This window comes from Ceratotherium simum, chromosome 6 (genome assembly GCF_057802395.1).
Source record: "Ceratotherium simum simum isolate JZ-2026a chromosome 6, ASM5780239v1, whole genome shotgun sequence".
Taxonomy (NCBI): domain Eukaryota; kingdom Metazoa; phylum Chordata; class Mammalia; order Perissodactyla; family Rhinocerotidae; genus Ceratotherium; species Ceratotherium simum.
In genome coordinates this window covers 55,709,105-55,732,333 of record NC_141905.1, presented here as the reverse complement: position 1 = coordinate 55,732,333, position 23,229 = coordinate 55,709,105, and the positions used below count along the sequence as shown (strand labels likewise).

The 23,229-nt window shown below is 37.1% G+C and overlaps 3 pseudogenes; all 3 read left to right on the top strand.

Moving 5' to 3' along the window:
• The window catches only part of LOC101405238 (cytochrome P450 2C9-like), a 92,745-nt pseudogene that overhangs the window by 51,997 nt on the left and 17,519 nt on the right, over positions 1–23,229 (top strand).
• LOC147916872 (cytochrome P450 2C19-like) lies at positions 760–6,655 on the top strand (annotated as a pseudogene).
• Positions 16,439–21,457, top strand: LOC101404965 (SWI/SNF-related matrix-associated actin-dependent regulator of chromatin subfamily B member 1-A pseudogene; annotated as a pseudogene).

Below are 23,229 nucleotides of genomic sequence, written 5' to 3'. Positions count from 1 at the left end.
TGAATATATTGAGACTTGTTTTGTGGCCTAATATATGATCTATTCTGTAGAATGTTCCGTGTGTGCTTGAGAAGAATATGTATTCTGCTGCTTTTGGTGGAATGTTCTGTAAATGTCTATTAAGTCCATCTGGCCTAAAGTGTTGTGTAAGCCCAAAGTTCCTTTATTGATTTTCTCTCTGGATGATCTACCTATTGGTGAAATTGGGGTTTTTCCACACAATTATTGTATTGTTGTCTATTTCTCCCTTTAGATATGTTAATATTTGCTTTATATATTTAGGTGATCCTATGTTGGGTACATCATTCTTTTTTCTTTTTGTTCCTTTAAATCGCTAATTTCAAGTGTCTCACCTCACAGTTTCCTGATTTTTTTTTTCTGCATGATCAAGGCTGCCTTGACACTCTCTGTTGCAATTTCGGTTCAGTCTTGTATTCTTCAATTCCAGCATTTCTATTTGTTTTTTTTTTTTTTGATGATTTCCATTTCTTTATTAAACTTCTCGTTTTGTTCATGTATTAATTTCCTAATTTGGTTTAGTTGTCTACGTGTGTTCTCTTATTCATTGAGATTATTTTAAATGATTATTTTGAATTATTTTCAGACAATTCATAAGTCTCTATTTGTTTTAGGGTGGTTATTGGAGCTGTATTAGTTTCCTTTGATGATGTTACATTTGCCTGATTCTTCATGATCTGCATAGCCTTGTGTTTGTGTCTATGCATTTCAGTAACAAACCTGTATTCTCGACTTTACATAATGGTTTCAACAGGTAAAAATCTTCTTCTGTTTGGTCTTTTGGCTTATAAGATTGCCTCTGTGACCTCAGGTGAGAGGGGTTGGTGCCACTTATTGTGGTTACTGCTGGGTCTGCAGTGGGGTCTATGGTTTGTTACCAGGTACTTAGTGGGACGTGCATCCTGCTGGGTCCCTAAGCATATGGGATTGCCTCCAAGAGCTTGCTCAGTAGGGCTAGTGTTGGAACAAAGGTCTGCTTCATGGTCCACTCTTGAGTCTGCAGAATATGTGTCTGTTGCCACATACAAGGACAGGTGTGGCTCCTGTTGCTTCCCTGAGATGGCTCTTGCTGAGTCACTGGGTGGATCCCTTGGCAGGATTATTCCCCAGACTGTGACTGAGAGGGAAAGGAAATGAGTTATAGGGCTGCTTCAGGATCTGTCATTGGACTGAAGTTGGCAGGCCAACCTCTGGGAACACAGATGGTCATGACTCTTGCTGGATCCCTAGTGGACAGGATGGCTTCAGGACCATGACTGAAAGGGGTTGGAGAAGCATCATAGCCTACTTCAGGGTCCACAGCTGGGACCAAGTTTGGATGGCTTATTCCCTAAAGCATGGGTGGGTGTGGTTCCTCTGGGGTCACTTGGTAGATGGTGCTAGAGGTAGCACCATTGCTAATGGGGCTGTAGCTGAGTGCAAAGAGGGATGGATCTGTTTTCAGATCTGTTGTCAGGACCCTGGTTTGCAAGCCTACCACCTGGTTGCAGGTCTGCCTTCTCAGAATGGTTCTCTTAGGTCTTGGGCTCCACTGGGGTTTTCCAACCTCCTTCTTCAACTCCAAATCTCCTATGAAGGTAGTTTTGTTCATGAATTGCTGTAAAAATTATTGTTTCTGTGTGTGGATATGAGTGGGAAATCTTCTATTCTACCATCTTGCTGATGCCCAGTGATAACTTTTTAAATATAACACAAAAGGTACAATTCATAAAAAAAAAAAGAATTGATAAAGTGCACTTCATTAAATTTAAAAATTTCTGCTCTGTGAAAGACACTGTCAAAAGAATGAAAAGAAAAGTCACAGACCAAGAGAAAATATTCCCAAAAGATGTATCAGATAAGATAGAACTGTTATCCAAAATGTACAAAGAGCTCTTAAAACTCAACAATAAGAAAATGAACAACCCAATAAGAAAAATGGGCAAAATTCTGACAGACACCTCACCAAAGAAGATACATGGATGGAAAATATGCGTGTGAAAAGATGTTCAAAGTCATATGTCATTAGGAATTACAAATTTAATCAATGAGAGAATGCTACAAAACTCTAGAATGGCTAAAATTTAGAACACTGACAAGACCAAATGTTGGCAAGGTGTGGAACAACAAGAACTCTCATTCATTGCTGGTGGTTATGAAAAATGGTACAGCCAGCTGAAAAACAATTTGGCAGTTTCTTTAAAAAACTAAACATAGTTTTTTCACGTTTTGCTAATAATGATGTGTTGATAATGGTTCATCAATTGTAAGAAATGGAGCACTCTGTTGTGGAATGTTGTCAGTGGGAGAAACTATGCATGAGTGTGGGAAGGAGTATGTGGGAACCCTCTGTACTTTCTGCTTAATTTTTCAGTGAACCTAAAACTGCTCTAAAACATAAAGTCTGTTAATTAAAATAATAACAGCTCTAATCCGCAACTCAAGGCAAGCTAAAGTTTGCATTACTCTGACTATGGAGGCCTTCACACTGTTTCTCTCGTGTCCGTCTATTTGGTCAGCAATGGGAAATCTCTTCAATGTGAGAAGTCACTGAACTTGGAGTAAGGAAACGAGAATTCTAAGGCAAGGTCTTGAACAGATGCATTGCTGACACTTCACTGAGTTACAAATTGCCCATTCCTAAAAATAAAGACTAGACTAGCTGACCTCAGAGATATTTTCTATCTCCAAATTATCTATCACTCTTTTATTCTAATAAAGGACCAGGGAGGAACCTCAGCAGAGGGAAGGAGGACCAGGACAGAGATACTTGTCTCTCCGGGAATAAAACAATTACTCTAAAGAGAGATACTGAGCTTGTTTTATCTAAAATAAACTAGTGAATATCTCTTAGAGTTTAGATCTATGTGAGTCAAGCAGCAAGTTACTGCTTCTCTTTGTCCTAGATAAAGCGTTCACCAAGACCTGGACTCACTCAAGTTCTGAAGGTTACAAAACTAAACTTTTCTGAGCCCCATTATAATCGCCAGTTGCTGTAATTATTAACTAAATTAATGTTTATTTTTAACATCACTTTTAGGGTGAATCATGGAATAGTGAATCATATTCCACACTCAGTAAATTTGGAGAACTTGCTTGAACTCAATGTTTTGCTTGGAGGCAGCATGCAGGACTCGGAGGGGGGGCGGAGGGGGGCTGAGCTCTACCACCTGCAGTCTGTGTGTCCTTGGCCAAGGTGCTGAAACCCCAAGGCCAGCTTCCTCATCATTAAAATGGGAATAATTTTACTTTAGGCAAAGACAATTTAGAGAATCAAAAGGGTTATGATAGGTGCGAAAATTCTCTAATTGTTAGTCTCCCTGCAAACATGAGAACTAAAACATTTTATAACAGGGGTCTTAACAAATCTTAATTTCCCCCTCCTAAATGGGCTTAGAAATAACTGGACTAATAAATTTAGAACAAATACTATGATATATTTACAGAATATGACTTGGTACAAGCATTTCCATTAGTTATCTACTAATGTATACCATTCTGGTAATATTTAGATCCTCATGACCACCAAGAGTCATCTCCTTTTAGATCTGCAGGTCTGCCTGTTGTGGTGGTTCTGTGCTGTGGGTCTGTTTAATGAAGTCCCTGCCTCCACCCTCCACTGAACCCACACCTGTTTTTCTGTCTACAATCTCCATCTGCATATTGTACTTCATTTCACTATTTCTGACAATGACAGACCGAAAAAGCTACAGAAGAAGCTGTGTCATGAGGTAACTGCGAGGCAGGGGAAACCATAGTTTCTCAAGCTCTCCCCACTAATTCTCTGAGATTGGCTCTTCTCTCAGTTACACTGAGGAAGTTTCACCTCTGCAGTGATAGAGAGAGGAATAGAATGGAGAATCTATGACCATTTTATCCTTGGAGTCAAATAAGGGCCATTTATTTAATGTGAAGCCTGTTATTTTGTGAACATGTTCAATGCAGTATAAATCCAGAGTAATTAATTTTTTGGAAGTTTTGTTTTGTTTTTTTAAAATGGTTCTTGAGGCAGCTGTGGTGTAAGCCATAGTGTATCACAATGGGCAACAGAAGGTCTCAGTTCTAATCTCAGTCCTGCCACCTACGAGGTGTGTGATTCAGGAGTCACCCTTTATCCATTTTAAAAATAAAAGATAATAAACTCTATTCTCCTGTGATGGTTAGGGGGATTATTGGTAAAAATCCTGTATATTTACTCAGCTGTTTACTTGACATATGTATGGTTATTCAAGATGTGAGTTATGATAGCTATTTTATGTTTAGGCAGCTATAACTTTAGTACAATACATTAAAATATTTAAAAGGCTTCCCTTTTCAAGGAGAACATATCTTATTGTTTGATAAAACATTACAAGATAAACATTTTTTATATATAACACATAGAATGAACTGATTTCCCCTAAAGTCATAAATTCCCAACTAGTCATGAGTCTGAGAATCCAGAATGTTGAGCTATATTTTGGATCAAATAATTTACTTCAATGATTCTTTATCCTGGCTGCACATGAAACCACCTGAGGATTTTCATTTGTTTGTTTCTTAATTACCACTTCCTGGCCCTATCCTAGACCAATTATACCAGAATCTCGAGGACAAGGATTTGGAAAGAAGAGCAAGGCTAAGGAACACTTTGTTTTTATCTTCTTCAACATGCCAAAAGTCCATTCAGAAGGGATTAGAGTTGATTTAGCTGATTGATTGGTCATTTTATGTATCAAAGAGGAACATGTTGCATCAGCAGGGAATATAAAAAGGCTTTGGATTTCAGGCTCACAGTTGTCTTAGTAAAAAGAGACAACGGATCCAGTTGTGGTCCTGGTGCTCTGTCTCTCCTGTTTGCTTCTCCTTTCACTCCGGAAACAGAGCTCCAGGAAAGGGAAGCTCCTGCCTGGCCCCACTCCTCTCCCTGTTATTGGAAATATCCTGCAGTTAGATGTCAAGGACATCAGCAAATCCTTAAGCAATGTAAGTATGTTTTATGCTCCTCTAGTGGCTTGCAAAGGGTAAGTAAATTAATCCTTACTTTTAAATAAAATATATTCCTGGTGGCAAATAATTAAAATAGATCATTGTACAGAAAATACTCACTCTATATTTTAGTGTTTCCATTGTTTTTTTTAGTTTGTCATTGTCAGATAGTGGAATGAAGTAATGCAATTTGAGAGAAGAGAAACATTTAAGTCATCATAAGACAGGATCAAAATAACACAGGGGTAAAATTGTGGAGTGCTGCTGCTCTTGTTTCATAGTCATTTGCTGTGATATTTTACCCGAAGGCAAAAAAATCTTAGCGATTTCATTCAAGAAGCTATCTTCTTTATGATCTATGGGTTTTGTTCATATTAGTCATGAAAATTAAACTTCTCTGAAGTAAATTGTCTCATGTCAAGAAATAGCTACAGGCTCGAGATCAGCATAATTGAGTGAAATAAATACTCATTCAAGATCCATTGGGTTGTAACAGAGTCCTTTTGGATTCTGCACAAAGCTGCTATCTGTACCCTATGAATGCCGCAGGATAGAAGAAATTGTTCTTCATCGTGTTCTGGCGTTACCTCCATCATGCTCTCCTTCTATGTTAGTAATACCAGTAGTTTCAAAGTGGAATAGGTGTTAGAATCATCTGGGCTCTTTTTTAAAAATATAGATTTCTAGTATTCATTACAGGGCTACTAAATCAGAATACCTGTGGGACAAGTTCCACAGGTGATTCTGAGGAAATAAACCTCATAGTGTTCCAAACGTGGGAGGCACTGGGGACTGATAAATCGCTCAAGCATCAGATGCTCACAAAACATAAGTTCAAATTTGGGTCTTCTATTTATTAGCCACGGTACACTGCAAAAGAATTTGTAATTCTCTGACTTCAGTTTCTTTATTTGTGTAACAGGGCAAATAAACTTGCTGAATGTGTTGATGTGAGGATTATATGTAATCTGTGTACCAATTGCCCAGGTCATTGCATGGCACATCATAGGCCTTCCATATGTGGCAGCTATAATAATCATCATGTTTAGGAATAAAATTCAGAAGTATTTAAAGCTGTGATAGCAGAATAAAAATATAAAACACATGATGATAACATTAGTCTGAACCATGCACAAAATATAGACCAAATTGTGACTTCTTTTGCTAATATTTGCATTATCTTTCCATTTCCCAGCTATCAAAAGCCTATGGCCCTGTGTTCACTGTGTATTTAGGCCTGGAGCCCACCGTGGTGTTGCATGGATATGAAGCAGTGAGGGAAGCCCTGATTGATCTCAGAGAGGAGTTTTCTGGCAAGAGGCAGTTTTCCAGTTTTTGAAAGAGCTAATAAAGAACACGGTATGTGTGTGTGTGTGTCCAAGTTCAGCATTGGTAATGGGGATTAGAAGACAAAAAACAGAAACTCGAAGAGCTCCTCAGCAGAGTTTGGCTCATCCATGAGGTTGCCAAGTGTCAGCTTCCTCTTCCTGGCTGAGAACCTCCCTTAACATGTTCTGTTTATCCTCTGATAGGAATAGTGTTCAGCAATGGTAAGAGATAGAAGGAGATCCGGCGCTTTTCCCTCATGACCCTGAGGAATTTCGGGATGGGGAAGAGGAGCGTTGAAGATCGTGTTCAAGAGGAAGCCTGCTGCCTTGTGGACGAGTTGAGAAAAACCAACGGTGAGTGATTCTATGTTCTGTAACTCTGACCTTAACAGACTGCTCTCTTCTCTAATAACGTCCTTGAAAATCTTTCAGGGGTGGCCAAATCTTTCATATAGACAGCAGCTACTAGCCCTCAGGTAGAAGAGGAAGGGTGTGAAGCAGAGAGCCAAGGGAGCTTATGTGTATGTCTGCTTGTTGTATGTGTACATTCATGATTGTGCATACAGTGTGGGTATAAAAGGTCATTTAATCCTATTCTGTCCCAGCTTTGTTTGTTTATTTTTAAATCATGACAATAAAAAAGTAGAAGGTTTTGAGTCTAATTTTTTTAAGGTTAAAGAGCATTGTTTTTCCCATAGCATAACTTTGGGTTACCTATTCCAGAGCATCTCACCAGGGAAAGGGGGGAGGCAGGAGGGCGAAAGGGATGATTAGGCGCATGTGTGTGGTGAAGGATTGTAACTAGTATTTGGATGGTGAACGTGATGTAATCTATGCAGAAATAGAAGTATAATGATGTACACCTGAAATTTATACAATGTTATAAACCAATGTTACCACAATAAAAATAAATACATTAATTAATTAGTTTTAAAAAAAAGAGTGAATAACATTTCACGTCCTTATTTTGCTGAACCAACTGACGTGTGCTCTCATCTAATTGGACTATATTTGTAGTGTCATCCTCACTGACAAGTCTGAGGGTTTTTTCCAACATCTGTTCCTGCAGTTCCCACTAGTGATGATGCTATGTGTGGTTTATAATTTAATATATGGTTTTAATTGCTTTGGCATATGTTTGTGCAATTATCATCGATTACAATTTTCATGTAAACAAGGCATTATTTAAAAGCTGGCAGCAATTTTCTCATATTACCCACTTCTTAGTGTATTGAATTACTTATTTCATGAATATATATGCTACAACATAATTCTGCAAAATACACAAATACCAAGTTGTATAATGATATATTTAACTAGACTTCAACTATTATTAACCCCTTTCACTAAATATAATGGCCTCTGTTTTCAGTTTTGCTTATTTTTCCCCATCTTTATTGGATTTTGGATTAAAATTAAACGGTAATTATTTACCTCCCACTACCAGAGCTAGTAACCTATGAAGTGATTTTCACAATGACTCTGATTTCCTGCTTGGATTCCAAATTGCCCTGTTTAAAATTTATCTCCCAAATAAAGTGAAAGGAAAGACTGCAAATCAGATTTTACTTGAGAATTTCTCTCTCACACACACACACATATTCCCAAGGTGTTGTAAATTACTCTTCACCTACTTAGCTAAAATGAAAGTTTTTTTGAAAGTTTAGAACCCTGAAAGGTGTAAAGGAGCCTGCCATAGAAGCAGACAACTCAACAAATTTCCTATTATTCAATGCCATATTGTGTCTTCACATCATTTGCGATTCAAGTCATCTTTAATTAAATTTATAAAAGTGAATTTGGGAGCTTTTTAAATATTAAGTTTGTTGATCATTTTATTACCATTTCATTTTGTATATCTCTACCAAAAAGAAGACCTTTCCTCTTCTGTAATTTCTTTATCTATAACATTATGAAATTGACAAAGTAACAGTCAAATTTTCAACTTTATTAAAAAATATTATTCTGTTGATGACTATGCAGAATAATATCCCAGAGGTCCACAAGAAGGTCGTTTTGTATAAATAAATTAAATTTGGGGGCTAATTGGAGATGGTGGACTCTACTTCCTAATATAGAAAATTATTTCTGTTTTCTATATATGAAATGAAGGAATAAAAGGACGCCTTTTATAATTTAAACTTTTTTGTTTGCCTTGCCTGAGATTCAGTGTGAAATAAAAATTTCTCATGTTACTTTTATTTTAGACAAACAAATCTACCTTATTAATTTTTTAAAATTATTTTAGTGAGGTCTTATTGGCTTATAACATTGTGTAAATTTTAGGTATATATCATTATATTTCAGTTTCTATATGGACTGCAACATGTTCACCACAAATAGTCTAGCTGTAATCCATTACTATACGTATGTGCCCCTTTACCCTTTTTGCCCTCCCCCCATCCCTTTTCCTTAGGTAACCACTATTCTGTCCTCCTTACCTATGTGTTTGTTTATCTTCCACATATGAGTGAAATCATATGGTATTTGTCTTTCTCTGTCTGACTTATTTCACTTAACGTAATACCCTCAAGGTCCATCCATGTTGCTGCAAATGCAAATTTTGTCTTTTTTATGGCCAAGTAGTATCCCATTGTATATATATACCACACCTTCTTTATCCATTCATCCGTTGAAGGGCGCTTGGGTTGCTTCCAAATCTTGGTTATTGTAAATAATGCTGTGATTAACATAGGGGTGCATAAATCTTTTTGAATTATTGATTTCATGTTCTTTGTATAAATACCCAGTAGTGGAATAGCTGGATGATGTAGTATCCCTATTTTATTTATAATCCAATTGCTAGGTATTCCTTTTTTTCTCCAGTGATTTTTTCAGGTCATAGTGGTTTACAGCATTATGTAATTTCAGATGTACAACATTATTTATCAGTTTCTGTATAGACTGCATCATGCTCACCACTAGTAGTCTAATTTTTATTGGTCACCATACATATTTGCCCCTTTACCCCTCTCGCCCAACCCCCAACACTTTCCCCTCTGGTAACCACTAATCTGTTCTCTTTATCCATGTGTTTATTTATCTTCCACATATGAGTGAAATCATTCACTATTTATCTTTCTCTGTCTGGCTTATTTCATTTAACATCACACCCTCAAGGTCGTCCATGTTTTTGCAAATGATTTTGTCTTTTTTTTTAGCTGAGTAGTATTTCATTGTATATAAATACCACATCTTCTTTATCCATTCCTCAATGGAAGGGCACTTGGGTTGCTTCCACATCTTAGCTATTGTGAATAATGCTGCAATGGACATAGGGGTGCATAAGTCTCTTTGGATTATTGACTTCAAATTCTTTGGATAAATAGCCACTAGTGGCATAGCTGGATTTTTAATTTTTTGAGAAATCTCCTGACTGTGTTCCATAGTGGCTGCAGCAGGGTGCATTCCCACCAGCAGTCTATGAGGGTTCCCTTTTCTCTACATCCTCTCAAAAGCTTGTCATTTCTCATCTTGTTAATTATAGCCATTCTGTCAGGTGTAAGGTGATATCTCATTATAGTTTTGATTTACATTTCCCTAATATTTGGTGATGTTGAATATCTTTTCCTGTGCCTGCTGGCCACCTGTATATGTTCTTTGGAAAAATGTCTGTTCATATCCTCTGCCCATTTTTTGATCAGTTGTTCTTTTTTTTGTTGTTGAGTTGTATGAGTTCCTGATATATTTTAGAAATTAAATCCTTCTCAGTTATATGATTTGCAAATATTTTCTCCCAGTAGGTGGGTTGTCTTTTCATTTTGTTGATGGTTTCCTTTGTCTTGCAGAAGCTTTTTAATCTGGTGTAGTCCTATTTGTTTAGTTTTTTCTTTTGTTTCCCTTGCCTGAGTAGACACGGTATTCGAAAAGATATTGCTAAGACAGACGTCAAAGAGTGCCTATATTTTCTTGTAGGAGTTTTATGGTTTCACGTCTTACCTTCAAGTCTTTAATACGTTTTGAGTTAATTTTTGTTTATGGCATAAGATAATGATCTACTTTCATTCTTTTTCACGTGACTGTCCAGTTTTATTGAAGAGACTTTCCTTTCTCCGTTGTATGTTCTTGGCTCCTTTGTCAAAGATTAGGTGTCTATAGACGTGTGGTTTTATTCCTGGGCTTTCAATTCTGAGTCATTGATTTGTGTGTCTGTTTTTGTGCCAGTATTATGCTGTCTTGATTACTATAGTTTTGTAGTATAGTTCTAATTCAGGGAATGTGATATTTCCAGCTTTGTTCTTTTTCCTCAGAATTGCTTCGGCTATGCGGGGTCTTGTTCCAGATAAATTTGGGGTTCTTTGTTCTATTTCCGTGAAGAACGTCATTGGGATTCTGATTGGGATTGCATTGAATCTGTAGATTGCTTTAGGTAATATGGACATTTTAACTATGTTTATTCTTCCAATCCATGAGCATGGAATATCTTTCCATTTCTTTATGTCGTCTTTGATTTCTTTCAATGGTGCCTTATAGTTTTCAGTATATAGGCCTTTCACCTCCTTGGTTAAATTTATTCCTTGGGATTTTATTCTTTTTGTTGTGATTGTAAATTAGATTTTTTTGTTTGTTTGTTTACTTTTTGGCTGAGGAAGATTCTCCCTGAGTTAACATCTGTGCCAAACTTCCTCCACTTTTTTCTATGTGGGACACCACCACAGCATGGCTGGTGAGTGGAGTAGGTCCACTCCCAGGATCCTAACCTGTGAAACTTGGCTGCCAAAGTGGAGGGCATGGAAGTTCAACCACTCATTCTTTCTGTTAGGTCGTTATTAGTGTATAACAATACAACTGATTTTTGTATGTTGACTTTCTACCCTGCAACTCTACTGTATTTGTTGATTATTTCTCATAGTATTTTGGTGGATTTTTTAGGGTTTTCTATAAATAGAATTATGTCATCTGCAAATAGTGACAGTTTTATTTCTTCCTTTCCAGTTTGGATCCCTTTTATTATGTTTTTTCTTTCCTAATTGTTCTGGCTAACACTTCCAGTACTATGTTGAATAAGAGTGGATAGAGTGGGCATACTTGTCTTGTTCCTGTTCTTAGAGAAATAGCTTTCAGTTTTTCGCTGTTGAGTATGATGTTGGTTGTGAGTTTGTCATATGTGGCCATTATTATGTTGAGCTGATTTCTATCTATACCCAGTTTATTAAGAGTTTTTATCATAAATGAATGTTGTATCTTGTCAAATCCTTTCTCTTCATCTATTGAGATTCTCATGTGATTTTTATTCTTCATTTTGTTAAAGTGATATATCACATTAATTGATTTGTAGCTGATGAACCATCCCTGCATCCCTGGAACAAATCCCACTTGATCATGGTGTATGATCCTTTTAATGTATTGCTGTATTCAATTTGTTAATATTTTGTTGAGGATTTTGGCATCTATGCTCATCAGCAATGTTGACCCGTAATTTTCTTTTTTTGTATTGTCCTTGTCTGGTTTTGGTATCAGGATAATATTTGCCTCATAGAAAGAGCTAGGATGCTTCCTCTCCTCTTCGGTTTTTTGGAGGATTTTGAGAAGGATAGGTATACAGTCTTCTTTGAATGCTTGGTAGAATTCACTAGGGAAGCCCTCTGGTCCTGAACTGTTGCTTTTGGAGAGGTTTTTGATTACCGTTTCAATTGTTTTGCTTGTCATTGGTCTTTTAAGATTCTCTATTTCTTCTTGATTCAGTTTTGGGAGGTTGTATGATTCTAAGAATTTATCAATTTCTTCTAGATTGTCCAGTTTGTTGGCATATAGCTTTTCTTTTTTTATTTATTTTTATTTTTTTTTTAATTTTTTGTTTATTGCAGTAACATTGGTTTATAACAGTGTAAATTTCAGGTGTACATCGTTATACTTCTATTTCTGCATAGATTACATCATGTTCACCACCCAAATACTAATTACAACCCGTCACCACACACACGTGCTGAATTATCCCTTTTGCCCTCCTCCCTCCCCTCTTCCCCTCTGGTAACCACCAATCCAATCTCTGTCTCTATGTGTTTGTTTATTGTTGTTATTATCTACTACTTAATGAAGGAAATCATATGGTATATAACCTTCTCCCACTGACTTATTTCACTTTGCATAATACCCTCAATGTCCATCTATGTTGTCACAAATGGCTGGATTTCATCATTTCTTATGGCTGAGTAGTATTCCATTGTGTCTATATACCACATCTTCTTTATCCATTCATCCCTTGATGGGAACCTAGGTTGCTTCGAAGTCTTGGCTATTGTGAATAATGCAACAATGAACATAGGGGTCCATGTACCTTTACGCATTGGTGTTTTCATGTTCTTTGGATAAATACCCAGCAGTGGAATAGCTCGATTGTATGGTAGTTCTATGCTTGATTTTTTGAGGAATCTCCATACTGTTTTCCATTGTGGCTGCACCAATTTGCACTCCACCAGCAGTGTATGAAAGTTCCCTTCTCTCCACATCCTCTCCAACACTCATTTCCTGTCTTGTTAATTATAACCATTCTGACGGGTGTGAAGTGATATCTCATTGTAGTTTTCATTTGCATTTCCCTGATAGTTAATGATGTTGAACATCTTTTCATGTGCTTGTTGGCCATCCATATATCTTCTTTTGAAAAATGTCTGTTCAGGTCTTTTGCCCATTTTTAAATTAGGTTGTTAGTGTTTTTGTTGTTGATATGCATGTGTCCTTTATATATTTTGGAGATTAACCCCTTATCCGATGTATGGTTTGCAAATGTCTTCTCCCAGTTGTTACTTTGTCTTTTCGTTTTATTGATGCTTTCCTTTGCTGTGCAGAAGCATTTTAGTTTGATGTAGTCCCATTTGTTTATTATTTCTATTGTTTCTCTTGCCCCATCAGACATGGTGCTTGAAAATACGTTGCTAAGATCGATGTCAAAGAGCGTACTGCCTAAGTTTCCATCTAGTAGTTTTATGGTTTCAGGTATTACATTCAAGTCTTTAATCCATTTTAAGTTAATTTTTGTGTATGGTGCAAGGTAATAGTCTACTTTCATTTTTTTGTATGTGGCTGTCCAGTTTTCCCAACACCATTTATTGAAGAGACTTTCCTTTCTCCATTGTATGTTCTTGGCTCCTTTGTCGAAGATTAGCTGTCCATAGATGTGTGGGTTTATTTCTGGGCTTTTGATTCTATTCCATTGATCTGTGTATCTGTTTTTGTGCCCGTACCATCCTGTTTTGGAAACTATAGCTTTGTAGTATGTTTTGAAATCAGGGAGTGTGATACCTCCAGATTTGTTCTTTTTTCTCAGGATTCCTTTGGCTGTTTGGGGTCTTTTGTTATTCCATATAAATTTTAGGATTCTTTGTTCTATTTCTGTAAAAAATGTTGTTGGAACTTTGATAAGGATTGTGTTGAATCTGTAGATTGCTTTAGGAAGTATGGACATCTTAATTGTGTTAATTCTTCCAATCCAAGAGTGCAGAATGTCTTTCCATTTCTTTGCGTCTTCTTCAATTTCTTTCAGTAACGTTTTATAGTTTTCAGTGTACTGATCTTTCACCTCTTTGGCTAAGTTTATCCTAGGTATTTTATTATTTTTGTTTCAATTTTAAGTGGGATTATATTGTTAATTTCTCTTTCTGCTACTTCATTGTTAGTGTATAGAAACCCACTGATTTCTGTATGTTGATTTTGTATCCTGCAACTTTACCACATTCATTTATTATTTCTATGAGTTTTTTGGTGGATTCTTTAGGGTTTTCTATACATAGAAACATATCATCTGCAAATAGTAACAGTTTCACTTCTTCCTTTCCAATTTTGATCCCTTTTATTTCTTTTTCTTGCCTGATTGCTCTGGCTAGGACTTCCAATACTATGTTAAAGAGGAGTGGTGAGAGTGGGCATGCTTGTGTGGTTCCTGTTCTTAGAGGTATAGCTTTCAGATTTTCACCATTGAGGATGACATTAGCTGTGGGTTTGTCATATATGGCCTTTATTGTGTTGCAGTACTTTCCTTCTATGCCCATGTTATTTTTATCATAAATGGATGCTGTGTCTTGTCAAGTGCTTCATCAAACTAAAAATCTTCTGTACAGCAAAGGAAACCATTAACAAAATGAAAAGACCTAACAATTGGGAGAAGATAAATGCAAACCATACATCTGGTAAGGAGTTCATACCCAAAATATACAAAGAACTCATATATCTCAACAACAAAAACTAACAACCCAATTAAAAAATGGGCAAAAGATCTGAACAGACACTTCTCCAAAGAAGATATACAGATGGCCAACAGGCACATGAAAAGATGTTCAACATCACTAACTATCAGGGAAATGCAAATTGAAACTACAATGAGATATCACCTCACTCCCATCAGAATGGGTATAATTAATGAGACAGGAAATAAGTGTTGGAGTGGATGTGGAGAGAAGGGAACTCTCATACACTGCTGATGGGAGTGCAAGCTGCTGCAGCCACTATGGAAAACAGTATGGAGATTCCTCAAAAAATCAAGAATAGAACTACCATACAATCCAGCTATTTCTCTGCTGGGTATTTATCCAAAGAACATGAAAACACCAATGCGTAAAGGTACATGCACCCCTATGTTCATTGTAGCATTATACACAATAGCCAAGACTTCGAAGCAACCTAGGTTCCCATCAAGGGATGAATGGATAAAGAAGATGTGGTTTATAGACACAATGGAATACTACTCAGCCATAAGAAACAACGAAATCCAGCCATTCATGACTACTTGGATGAACATTGAAGGTATTATGCTAAGCGAAGTAAGTCAGAGGGAGAAAGTCAAATATTGTATTATCACACTCATAAGTAGAAGATAAAAACAACAACAAACAATCTCATAAAGACAGAGATCTGACTGGTGGTTACCAGAGGGAAAGAGGGGAGGGAGGAGGGCAAAAGGGATGATTAGGCACATGTGTAGGGTGATGGATTGTAATTAGTCTTTGGGTGGTAAACATGACGTAATCTATACAGAAATTGATATATGATTGATGTACACCTGAAATTTATATAATGTTACAAACCAATGTTACCAGTGTAAAAAAAAAAGAAAGGTGCTGAGCACCAGACCTAGAGAGTATCCATTTAAAAGTGGGCTCAGTGGACAAAGCAGGTGTGAGAGGAGACACCAAGAACGAGAGAACTGTTGATAATCTGAAGATTAAGCATTTGGAAAATTATTACTAGGAGTTTGAAACATCTACCTGTGCATTTTGAAATAATTCCAAATCTGCATCTAAAAATTAGGAATGAAATAGACACTTTCAACTCCAAATATGTAAAAAAAGAAACATAATCATATTTAGTTCACCAATGAACAGGACTTATATATTCATAATGTTGTAAACATTTATTATTGATATTACCAAATATTGTGTTGTAAATATATTAGAAAAAAGTTGAGTGAGGGGAAGTGTGTGTGTGTCTGTGCGCGTGTGTTTGTTGGTTTGGGGGTATGCCTGTGTATATTTTGTATGAGTGGAGGTGGACAAGTAAGCCCTCATATCCCATATCAGAAGGTCATTAGATATTGTCTAAATATGGATGTCAGTAAATAGAATCATTATTTTAAAATATGAACATAAATTTCAAAAGCACCTACTAAAATGGATCAAAGTGGCCACCTTTGGGATGTGAGGAGGGTGAAGAGGGTACCATTGCAAGTTACACACACACACACACATCCATACGTATACAACTATTAGTAAAATTTAGTTTTTCAAACACCATATATTATTTTCATATAAAATTAATTTTAATTTCTTTTTTTCTTTCTTGACTTATTTTTATTGACTTAATTTTATCCTAACTTTATATTCTCAAACATTTGATCATTTCTATTTGTATTAATTATAATGTATTGTAATACATAGGTATGTAGAGCTATATCTAATGCCCAGCTTGTAGAAGAGTTATATGTATCTATATTATAGCAATTCTCTAAGTGTACTTCTGGGCATATAACTTATGTTTATAATGATGTCGGGACACCTTCATAGTGTTTAATGTAACCCTGAATTCCTATAGCATATGTGCCATTTTACTCCTTTTCCATCAGTCTTACTTGTATCTTATCAGCTCAAGTCTAGGAAGAGACTGATCATATGATTGGCAGACACTGAAGCCCCTGCATGCAGGATAGGAGCAACATGCCCTACATGGATGCCATGGTGCACCACATCCAGAAATACAATGACGTCATCCTCATCAGCATGCCCCATGCAGTGATCTGTGACATTAAATTCAGAAACTTACTTCATCTCCAAGGTAAGATTTGTTTCTCATTCACTGTCTCAGCACTCTTGAAGTTCCCATTTTCACAATATGGTTCCAATTATCTACCAAACAGGATGAGAGAGGTGCAAAAATTATACATGTGGCAGCTTGAAGGATTTTATGTTTTTTCCAGTTTGGGGCTATAAAGCCTCATAATTGCACATATTTACCACAGATTTTTGTCTCAGCAGCTTTCCAATCCCTCCAAAACATGATTTCTATTATTCAGACTTTCTAGTTAGTATGCTACAAGCTATTCCATTCCATTTAAGCCAGCATATATTACTATTATGATAAAAAAATAACTGAGAATTCTACTTGGAGGGCGAGAAGGATTGCGAGTTTGTTAAGACTGCAAGTACCACTGCCGCCTTCTGGGGAATAGACAGTTGAGGACTTTACCAAGAAGTGATGGTCCTTGCCCCTGTCAGAGATATGGTAAAAGGGTTAGGGCTTCAAGTCCACTCTTTTTTCAAAAAAAAAAAAAAAGCACACAACCAGACAAAGAGTTTTCTTTTTCACGTTGAAGTTTGAAGGGAAGAATTATGAAAGTTGTTTCTCCCCTATAATAAACTAAATGGGAAATAGACTGAGGAATCAGATAAGGATTGTCCATCTCCCCCACCCACTACATCAGATTTGCAGACCTGCTTGAGAGGAGCATTGCATCTTCTGAGCTCACATCCAATTGCTACTCTGCATGGTGGCCCATGTTGTGCCTGGTGCTGTTTGAGCCTAGAGATGTCCGAGCCTGAGGGAATGACCCATTAATTCCCTTCTGCATGGGACAGCCCAGTAAATAAAGATGCAACACTGGGTGGCTGATTCTACCCTTCAAATCAATTCAGGTAAAAAATTTCCAATTTCATCTACTACAGATTGGATCCACTAATAGATAGATAGATAGATAGATAGATAGATAGATAGATAGATAGATAGATAAAATAGATAAGATAGATAGAGATAGATATCTATATATATTTGGTGCAATTCATTTGTTGACCAAATCTTCACTTGAGCTGAAGTAATGCTATTAATATTCCTTATGAATCCCACTTTGAATGAATATTCATATACTTCTCAAAAGAAATATCAATGTATTTTATTATATGGTGCCATCACACAATCAATCTGAAGGATTATAAAATCTATGGTATATACATCATAACATCTTTTTTAAAAGCTAAACAATTAGAGTTTAGAAACACATTGGGCTCCAGGGTCTTCAGTTGAGGGATTGATTTCTTATAACTTTAAGAAGACAAATGTTCATATTTTATAAGCTGAAGCAGAAAAGTAGGAAGAGGGTAAAATTGTCCCCCTACAGATCATTTTGAAATGATTGATAAAAACAACTTTGTGGAAAATGATTTCCTCTGAGTTGCAAAATGACCATTTGCATTTCACAGGCCCAGATTACACCCATTTCCAAGTATTCAGGTTATTTCCCAGCCTGGAAAATGCTTGATCAGAAGCAAAGTTGCATGCTTAGGGCAGAGGAGTGGAAGCAGTGTCACTTGTGCAGAGAGTAATATTTCCTCTTTGGCTTCTCTAAGTGAATCAGGTACTGTCTTCTGCCAAATGTGTCCTGAAAGTGGAAAACTCCAGTAGGTTTTCAGAAATACAAGTTACTTGACACAAAAGTCAGGAGGACTTCAGGACAAACGTTATCTCTGTGATTCTAGGCTATCATCATGGGTAAATTTCTTATTGCTTTGAGCCTCAGTTCTCTCATTTCTAAACTATTGAAAATACCTATATTATTTACTTCCATACGATGTGGCAAGAATTAAACCAGGCAACATATGCAAAATGCAAGCTAAAACTATGAGATACCATTTTTTCCCTTTAGATTGATGAATACAAAAAATGAGAAAACATTGTGTTGAGGAGGATATGTTGAAATAAGTACTTTCACATACTGCTAGCAGGATTATAAGGTACATCTATTTCATAGGACGATTTGACAATATCTATAAAAATACAAAATGAAATTTCTTATAATACAAGAAGTCAAAGTCTTGGTACCTACTTCGTGTGCAAATGGAGGCATGTCCAAAATTTTTTCATTGCTCTTAATAAAGAGATGTTGAAAACTACCTAAATGTACATCAGTGGTGTAATGACAGATTCATATAATGCAGCACAATTGAGGCAGATGTATATGTGCTGATATCTGCAATATCCAAAGTAGTGCTTTTCATTTAGGTAAAAAAAAGGGGGGAGTGGAATATATTTTCCCCCACTTTATGTCTTGGCACTAGTGATATATGCATAGATTACCTGTCCACTACTCTCTCACCTTAACAGACACCAAATTACCGGTCATGTTTGCTAAGTGATTACTTTCATAGTTGAAAAAATTGTATGCTTCATATCAATATAATTATTTTAGTTTTTAAAAAAGAAAAATGTTTGACATGCAGCTCACATAGATGACTATGCTGCATTAATGCTTAAAGTAGATTACACAACAGTTTTAGAAACACATCGGATAAGCAGCACAATGACAATGATCTACAATACAGTTTAAGGCATATCAGCATATTTTAAAATTAAGAAATATACAAAGTTCTAATTTTGTTCACAGCTTACTTTTCAACTTATTTAAAAATTCCCTTTATACTACATACAACCTGGGCATTGTAGGTCATAATTGCCACTAAAGGGTCATCACATATGTGTCCTGTCAATGGAACCAAGTCTTCTGGAAACCGAGACTTGACAATTTCAGACATTTTTGCAAATGGCAAAGCAAAGGGATCTGAAGGGACAGTTTTGGTAGGACCACACAGAAACAGTATGATATGGGTTGGTAATAGCTGAAAAACCTGATTCAGCAACATGTATGTGAAACACTTATGGATATGTCAAGAAAGTGAGGAAACCAGGTCTATGGATCTGGTGGACATGATATGAAGAATAAGGGTTACAGCTGGTGAGATGGCAAAGCAGAGTAGGAAGATAATAAGTAACTTGTGCCCAGCATCATGGTAAACGTTCTTCTGGTTGAGATGCTCTTTCTGGACAAAACCTTGGCCAGTTAATAAGGAGCCCAAGCTGGGAAAACATAGTCTCTGAAGTGCCAATAAATTCTCATAAATGCTTTTCCATCACCTCCTACCACACATGCAACTGTTATGGGTTTCTAAAAAGTCCAGAAGAAGCAAAAAGATGGTCATTATGGTTGAACAAAAGATGTGGGGAGTGGTCAGCTGGAGCTCTCTGACAGAAAAAAAAAAAAAAAAGAAGTGATCACTGCCAGCAGTTCGCACGAGAGAGAAACCGTTAAACCAAGATCATCAAAAATTTAAGCAGTCATAAAAGCAACCTAGCATAAATTTTTTTTTCCTCTTAACTTTCTCCAGTGGAAGGTAGTAATTTCTCATCCTAGCTTTATTTACATTGTCAGAATCAAGAACCTTCTGAAATATCCAAGGATGCCCATGATCCTGTGTAGAACACACACTGGGGTTACTCATTTCTGACTTCCACGTTGATTTCAAGGAAAAGTTGAATTTATGTGTTTCTTGTGAGAAAGATATAAATGTGGCTGTTTTAAATATATTTATTTATTTTTTAAACAAAGGCTATTCAAACTATTACCTCCTTACCCCTCCCCCAAAAGAAGAAAAAATCCATCTATCTCATTTGTTTCTCTAATTTTAAAGTCAGAAAGATCTCAAAGGTATTTTCCAAAGCTTTCTGTACAATAGATGCCCCTCACTCTAGAAGAGAAAGGCCAACGTGGAAGAAAGGAGGAAAATAGTTGCATCTTCACATGATTGTGGATACACGAACCTGGCCACCAGCATGACTCTGTTAAAAGCCTCAGGGGTGGAAGAGATATTGGATGGCAACCATGAGAAGTACAAGGTGTGTATCCTTCAGCATGGAGCCCACCACCTACTTCAAGGAACAGAAAACTAAGTGGAACAGCCGGTGGGTGCCCACCCTGCCCAACATTTCTCACCATCTGGACACTGTGCCACGCTCCATGACCATTCACAGGAACCGCATGGGCTGGGACAAGAAGAGAACCTTCTGTCTCTGTTTTAATGATCATGACCACCTGTGATCCATGAGAACACATCCCAGCCTGAGGTATTGGTCTCTAACTGGCTGGACATGGAGATAGATGAGCAGAAGTTACCGGACACCTTTACCTGAAACATAAATGAGAAGCTGATGACCCCTGAGATGTTTTCAGAAGTCTTCTGTGACCACCTGGATTTGAACTAATCGCCATTGTTCCAGCCATCACCTCCGCCATCACACAGCAAATCGAGTCCTACCCAACCACAGAATTCTGCAAAGACCAATCGGACCAGAGTGTCATCATCAAGCTGAACAACCCCATGGGAAACGTTGCCCTAGTGGACCAGTTGAATGGGACATGTCAGAGAAGGAGAACTCCAGAGAAACTTGCCCTGAAGCTGCGCTTGGAGCTGGGGCTGAGCAGGGAGGAGATTGTCACCACCATTGCATGCAGCATTTGGGGGCAGCCTAGCTGGCATTGGAAGACCTATGCCTTCAGTGAGAACTCCCTGCCCATGGTGAAGATTGCCATCCAGAACACAGGTGATGCTGATTAGTGGTACCCACTGCTGGAGACACTGACGGAGATGGAAAAGAAGATCCATGACCAGGACAGGAACACAATGCATATGAGGTATCTCATCAACACTGCCAGGGGGCCTGGTAACCAGCCTATGGGCACTTGGCTTCCACAGAGCATTCAGAAGATCAGACGGCCTCTCCTTCATCTTCAGGAAAGGAGGGAGGCAAAAGGGCAGCTGGATGTCATTTTGAGGAGCATGGGACAGTGGGGAAGCAAGAGGACTTCCAGGTCACCCTCCCCCTGGGCACACATTCCAGTTGCTGAGGCATAGTCCCCACCACCCCAGTCTCTGGTGTAGGAAGAGGCCTCGTCTGGGGGTCGTGTGTGTGTTTTAATAGGAACCGCAGACCCCAGAGACGGTTAGCAATACTTTGTGTGTGTGTGTGTGTGTGTGTGTGTGTGAGGGAGATCAGTCCTGAGCTAACATCCGATGCTGATCCTCCTCTTTTATTTTATTTTATTTTTTTTGCCGAGGAAGATTGGCCCTGAGCTAACATCTGTGCCCATCTTCCTCTACTTTATATGGGATGCCGCCACAGCATGGCATGACAAGTGGTGCGTCGGTGCACGCCCTGGATCCGAACCTGTGAACCCTGGGCCACCGAAGCAGAGCACACGCACTTAACTGCTTGTGCCACCATGCCAGCCCCAGCAATACTTTTTAAATAAAAGACAATAGGTCAAAAAAGAGTGACATAAATGTATATAAGTTTATCTATGTGATCTGCTTAGAATATATATGGAGGGCCTATTTTCTGGAAGGACATATGACTAGTAAGTGCAAATGGTTATTTCTGAAAGTCTAAATAAAATTCTGAGGTTAGATGGGAGAGAAACTTGCTTTCCACCATATATGTTTTGTGACAATGTAATATTATTTTTGTAAATTGAGATGTAAGTTATGTAAAATAAAATGTACCTTATAAAGTGTACAGTCAAAATAAGTGCACCCTGTGTTCATTGCAACGTAATTCACAATAGCCAAGACTTGGAAGCAACCTAAGTGCCCATCAAGGGATGAATGGATAAAGAAGCTGTGGTATATATACACAATGGAATACTACTCAGCCATAAGAAACGATGAAATCCAGCCATTTGTGACAACATAGATGAACATTGAGGGTATTATGCAAAGTGAAATAAGTCAGAGAGAGAAGGTCAAATACCATATGATTTCCTTCATTAAGTAGTAGATAATAACAACAATAAACAAACACATAGAGACAGAGATTGGATTGGTGGTTACCAGAGGGGAAGCAGGGAGGGAGGAGGGTGAAAGGGATAATTCGGCACATGTGTGTGGTGATGGGTTGTATTAAGTATTTGGGTGGTGAACATGATGTAATCTATGCAGAAATAGAAGTATAATGATGTACATCTGAAATTTATACAATGTTATAAACCAATGTTACTGCAATAAACAAAAAATTTTAAAAAATAAAAAATAAAATAAATAAATAAAAATAAGTGCATAATGTAACCACCACCACAATCAAGATATAAAACATTTCCATGACTCCTCAAAGTCCCCTTATGCTCCTGTTGCAACAAACCCATTTTTCTCACTTCCACTGGTGTGTTTTCTTTCTCTATAGTTTTGACTTTCAAAAATGTCATAAAATAGAATGTGACATAGATGGAATAATTTATAATCAGTTATATATGCCTATTATTTCTGGCTGTTTTATTTAGCAGAATGCATTGGGATTCATCCTAGTTGCAACTATCAGTAGTTTGTTTTTTTCATTGTTTATTTATTTAGTTTTTCTTGTTTATTGCTTAGCAGCATTCCTTGATATGTAGTATCACAAATTATTTATCCATTCACAAGTTGATGGATATTTTGGTTGTTTTCAGTTTTTGGCTATTGAATAAAGGTGCTGTAAATAGTTGCATAGAGATCTGTGTTTGAACATATATTTTCATTTTAATAGGTAAACACCTAAGGGTGGGATTGTTACATAAACATATGTTTAACTTTCTACAAAACTGTTTAATTGTGTTCTAATGTGGCTGTGCCATTTTACATTCATACTAGAGTTC